Source organism: Globicephala melas, chromosome 4 (genome assembly GCF_963455315.2).
Source record: "Globicephala melas chromosome 4, mGloMel1.2, whole genome shotgun sequence".
Taxonomy (NCBI): Eukaryota; Metazoa; Chordata; class Mammalia; order Artiodactyla; family Delphinidae; genus Globicephala; species Globicephala melas.
Window position 1 is genome coordinate 55871711 of NC_083317.1, and position 6499 is coordinate 55878209.

General features: G+C 34.9%; 1 non-coding gene across 1 annotated transcript; it reads left to right on the forward strand.

The window, feature by feature from the left end:
- The first annotated feature begins 985 nt into the window (after positions 1-985).
- LOC115842179 (U6 spliceosomal RNA) lies at positions 986-1090 on the forward strand. The gene has a single exon (XR_004035110.1). It is a non-coding gene; the product is annotated as a U6 spliceosomal RNA (small nuclear RNA).
- The last annotated feature ends 5409 nt before the right edge of the window (positions 1091-6499 follow it).

Here is a 6499-nt window from a genome sequence, read left to right on the forward strand (position 1 = left end):
ATATGGTCAAATTAATCTTTTAATTTAAGATTTCTTAGTTTTGGATTAACCCTAGAAATGTCTTCTTCACCTTGAAATGTTTTACATACACACACAGACACACACACACACACACAGACACACACACACACCTGTGTGTATACAAACATAATATTTCTATAGTATAGTTTTTATTTTTAAATTTAAATCTTTGAAACATTTGGAATTTAGGGATAAAAAATGAGGTAAGAGTCCAAAAATAATTTTATTTTCCAGATTACTATCCAGTTGTCCCAATACCATTTATTAAATAATTCATCACTTACCTACTGATTTGCTATGCCATTCTTGCCATACACTAATATCCAACACATATTTGTGTCTACTTACGGACTTTCTTTTCTATTCCATTTACCTGCATGTTTATCCATGCATTATTATTACATTAATGCAATTACTATAACTCTATATTTTAAAATATGGGAGAGACTGTAACTTGTTACTCTTCTTTGCCCAGACTTTTATTGAATATTTTTCCCTATTTTCCATGTGACTCAACCCTTCCAGTTCAAAAAACAAATGAACAAATAAATAACACTCTTATTGTATTTACTGATATAGAATTTATTACTTATATTAGGAAGCGATGATATCTTTATAACATTGAATCTTCCTATTTAAGAAAATGTATGCTTTCCTTATTCGTACAGATTTTGTATATTTCTTGTTAAATTAATTTCTATAAATTTTTTCTATTGTAAATGTGATATTTTCTTCCATTATTATGAAAGTTGCTTGCTGTTTATTATTATACTCAGCCATTTATAAATTCTTCTATTGTTTGTTACAATTGTTCAGTTGATTCTTTTGTATATTCATGTAAGCAAGTATAACATTTGCAAATAATGATAATATTACATCCTTTTTCAAATATATATGCCTCATTCTCTCCCCTCTAATTGTACTGGCAAGTACCTTCAGAATCATGTTAAAAAAGTAGTAGTGAGTGCTCACTTGGGCAACACATATGCTAACATTGGAGCAATACAGAGAAGATTAGCATGGCTTCTGAGCAAGGATGACACAAATTTGTGATACGTTCCATATATTTTCTTCTCAGGCATGGGACACAAAAGCAAAAATAGACAAATGGGACTACATCAAAATAAATAGCTTTGCACAGCAAAGGAAACCATCAACAAAACAAAAAGGCAGCCTACAGAATGAGAGAGGGTATTTGCAATATCACATATATATAAGGGGTTGATATTTAAAATACATAAAGAACTCATACAACTCAATATAAAAAAACAACCCAATTAAAAAATGGGCAGAGGCCCCGAATAGAAATTTTTCTACAGATAGCCAACAGACACCTGAAAAGATGCTCAACATCACTAATCATCAGGGAAATGCAAATCAAAACCATGGTGAGCTACCACATCATACCTGTCAGAATGGCAATTATCAAAAAGACAAGAAACAAGTATTGGCAAGGATGTGGAGAAAAGGGAACCCTTGTTTGTGGGATTATAAATTGGTGGAGTCACTATGGAAAACAGTATGGAGTTTCCTCAAAAAATTAAAAATAGAACTGCCATATGATCCAGCAATTTCACTTCTGGGTATTTACCCAAAGAAAACAAAAACACTAATTTGAAAAGATTTATGCATGCTATTGTTTCACTGCAGCATTAAATAGCCAAGATATGGAAACAATCTAAATGTCCATCAATAAATGAATGGATAAAGAAGATGTGGTACATATATACAATGGAATATTAGTTATAAAAAAGAATACAATTTGCCATTTGTGGCAACATGAATGGATCTAAATGTTATTATGTTAAGTAAAATAAATCAGACAGAAAAAGACAAATACCAGATGATTTCACTTATATGTGGAAGCTAAAGCACAAACACAACAAATGAAAACAGAGAACAAACTGATGGTTGCTGGGAGGTGGGAGATAAAATAAGTAAAGGGGATTAATAGGCACAAATCTTCAGTTATAAATAAGCCACAAGGATGCAACATACAACATAAAGAATATGATCAATAATATCTTAATAACTTTGTATGGGGACAGAAGGTTACTAGATTTGTCATGATGATCATTTCATAATGTATGTAAATGTCAAATCACTATGTAGTACAGCTGAAATTAACATATTCTATATCAACTACATTTCAATTAAAAAAAGGAAAAAAAGTAGTGACAGTGGACACTCTGGCTTTATTCTTGACATTATGGGGATTTTCTCATTGTGTTTTCACTGACATAATACCGGCTTTTAGGTGGTAACTATTAATTTAAAATGTGGCCATACAGTCCCTAGTTTATTGAGTTTTTTTCCAATACTTGATTGGTAGGATTACATGATTTCTCTTATTTGTTCTCCTCTAGGTGAATTATATTAACAGAGTTACTAATGTTGAATTATTTTTCCATTTCTGGAATGAGCTAGTACTATTATCCCCACCACGCTCAGTCATTGTCCAGAGGCAGCCCAGGAGAAGGAAGTATGGTTTGGGTATGAACACCACAGTGGTTTTAAAGGGGTTGCCAGCTGGAGTCTGTCATCAGCTACGCTCCTCACAGCAGATTCTCTTGAAGGAGATTTGAGCAGCACATTTTTACGCCACCACATCAGTCAGTAAAGGACTAGAAGTCAGAAAACTCGAGCTCCAGAACTATGACACCAACCAGTTATCACTGTTATCTTAGACAGGTAATGTGCTTTCTGAGCCTCACCTTTTCCTTGCTTGATAAAGACAGACATAATAACAGAGCACATGCATTTAAAGTGCTTGAAAGGGATTCTGGTACATACTGCGCTATAAATATTAGCTATGATTATTATTATTATTACCAAAAATCCCTTCAGAGAGGAGCCCCAGAGCCTGGAACACAACAGCAGCTGCCATTTCTTGAGCACTTATTACATACATGCCAGGCAGTCAGTGGTGGCAAAGAAAGGATCAGAAGGGAAGAGAGAAAGAGAAAGGAAGGAAATGTGGCATTTAATTGCTGTTACCACCTTGAGCAACTTACACTAAAGGAAGAGGCTCTCTTGCATTTAGAATTTGCTAGAACAAAAGAGAAACTTACAAGGAATAAAGTAAGCCAAAAAATTCCTTCCTGGATGTGTTAAGTTTACTGAAATGGAAAGGCAGCAAGGATTTAGGGTGTCAGCAAAGTTCAGAATAGAGAAGGCCCTTGGCTGGAGCTTTCATTTGGCTATATCCCCTGGGTCCCCCTGGTGGCAGGATGGGTGAAGGAAGATGAGCAATATCAACAGATATAGAGCAAGGATTTAGCACAGGCCAACATGACCTCTGATCCTGCATCTTCCACTTACCAAATCTGAACAAAATCCTTAACTTTCTTGTCCTCTCCTTTAAAGGGACTGTTCTGAGGAATAAATGAGATAATTATGTATAATTTATGTAAAGCATTTGACATAGAATAGCTGCTTAATAAGCATGGCTATTATTATTAAAGCATAACTCATATGTTTTATAATGACCTAAGCTTTACTTGTAAAACTACTCTCTGTATGGGGACATGTGTATGCATATGGCTGATTCGCTTTGTTGTGCAACAGAAACTAACACAGTATTGTGAAGCAATTATACTCCAATAAAGATCTATTAAAAAAAAAAAACTACTCTCAGAAATGATGTTAATTTGGGAATTCCCTGGCAGTCTAGTGGTTAGGACTCTGCTCTTCCACTGCAGGGAGTACGGATTAGATCCTTGGTCAGGGAACTAGGATCCCGCATGCCACATGGTGGGACCAAAAAAAGATGATGTTAATTTTTAATAAGTATTGATAGCCACCAAAAATATTTTTCATGAAGTTTAACCTTAGAACTTTCGGGAAAACTCACATAATCTACAATGTTTTTCAATAATTACACTTATGCTCTAATTGCAGTTTTGACCTTACACTCAAAAAAAATTTTAAAGAACATTTTTTTAATAAATTCATCTCTAATGGACAAACTAGCTGAAGCGATCATTTTAAAATAAATACTATCCAAAAGCTACTCATTTTCCAACTCCTAAGTCATGTGCAATAGTTAAAAATATGAGAACCTAAGGCACAAATACCGTCATTATATTAAGATGGTCTTCTATGTAAACATGAATCAACACATGCCTGACAGATTATAATAGTCAATTTGGAGACATGGAAGTTCTTGTTTCAATGGATGAAATATACATGCTTTTGAAAAATTCAAATGTGAGCTTTTTTTTTATCTAAGAGATTTCTTCTGATCTGAAAGGGTAGCAAAAATCAGGTTAAAAGTTTGCATGAAAACGTACACCAAATCTTTAAAAAGCAAAGATCACAGTTGATATAAGATGGTTTCTAGAGAGAAAGCATTTATTGTACAGCCTTGTAATTGTTTCCATTCACATGGAACAACTCCAGCTGCTTTCAAAAATCAACAAGTGATAAGCAGAAGGAAGATGGGAAGAAACAACAGCATTTTTGTTATGTCCAACTGATAAACACTGGGCTGCAAATATATTATGCTAAGCATAATTAAGCATAGAATTAACATCATTTGTAATGCAGTGCAATAAGGCAGCTGAGACAAATGCAAAAAAAAGGTCTCCAACACATTGATCTAAATTGACACTGCCAAGTTATGTATTTACAAAAAATATGGACAAAGGGTCAAATAAATAATTTTTTTCTAGATGTATGTGCATAGGCTATGACTAAAGGTCTGAAGCAATTTTCATCCTGTTATTCATGTAGTTTGATAGATCTTAACCTTCCATGAACCATGTCTCTCACAGTGTATCTAATTACCTAGAATGGATCCAAAAACAGTCCTAACTCTGCATTTTAGTAGTTAAAGCATCATAAACAAAAGATAAATCTTTTCCTTGATAAAACTTTGGAGATAAAAATTTACAAAAGAAGTCAAGAACAAATTATTGAATGTTTTTAATGTTTTAACTACCGGGCAAGCACTTGAAATATGTCATTAATTCACTCAACAAACATTTACTGAGTTCATACTCTTTGATGAGCAGGTACTCTACTTAAGTGTTGAAGACATAAAGGTTATAAGGATAACACGATCTAGTGGCAGTGACAAGTATATATAGATGCAATTTCAATACGATAATAAATGCAGTGATAGCAGAAAGTCCTGGTGTAGAGTGGGAATAAGTGTAAGGGTGGGAGGAATGCCCAGAGACAGGGTATTTTACCTAATTTTGTGGGAGAAGAGAGTCAGGAATAGCTTCTCAGAAGAGATGATCACACTGGGACCGCAAAAATGAATAACAGTTGATTTCCATCATAATCTCTAACAATCCCCATAAGTAGGTAACATAATTATTCCCATTTTATAGATGAGGAAACAGATGTACTCTGACTTAGAGATAATAACTGGTAGGACCAAGTCTACCTGATCCCAATACCATACCTTTTCTATTGTCTCTGAAGATCGAGAAAAATTCTCTGTATGTCTCTCCAAGTCACAGAATTTTTTCACCATTACTTATTTCATTTAGCAATTCCAGCACACTGTTCCCTTCTTGCAATTCTCACCATACTCAGCTAAAAGAATATATAGTAATTGCTGGCTTGTATTTCTCCCATATACTCTTAGAAATTCTCATGAAAACACAAGATATTACAGTTGTCACAGAGAAGAATAGATATGAAAATCTAAAACTGTCACTGAGAAGAATGGAAGCCCTATTAAGACTTTTATAATAAATGTCTGGAAGCATTTCCTTTAATTGATCAAATAGTCTCAGATTTAATCAGAGGGAGAGGCAGTAGTCTAAAGATCATCTAGAAAAAGAGTTTATTTATTTCTCCTCACGATGGGATACAGTAAGATTTTCTTGATCTTTTGCCTACCTCAACCTACTATAGTCTCCAATTGCAAGAGACTATGTAAGAGCTGTAGGAATTTAAGAGCCATCCTGAGTAGGAAAAACTCACTTTCTTGTGTATCTCCCCTTTACTACTCACACGGAACACTTCACTACTGACACTTCTGGTCACCAAATGTGTGGGAATTTTTCCCACACCAAGCAATTCTGTGACACAAGCTGGGCATCCCACAATTTAACTCAACCCTGACACTATCAACCTGGAGATAGAGCCAGAACCATAGTTTACGGGCTCAGTCCCACAAGACTGCTCCCCACCCCAATTTCAAATAGCAAGTCCAGGTTGTCACCTGTGTTTCTGACCTATCAGCTATAAATCCCCAAAACCCTCACCTTGGGTTCAATTAATTTGCTAGGGTGGCTCACAGAATTAAGGAAAACAGTATACTTGCTGTTTACTGGTTTACTATAAAATGATATGCTAGAAGATACAGATGAACATCCAGATGAAAGAGATGTGCAGAGCAAGCTATGTGAGAAGGGGCACAGAGATTCCATGCTCTCTCCCAGAGCACTGCTCTCCTAGCACTTCCAAGCAGTCACCAACCCAGAAGCTCTTCAAACCCATACTTTAGGGATTTTTATAG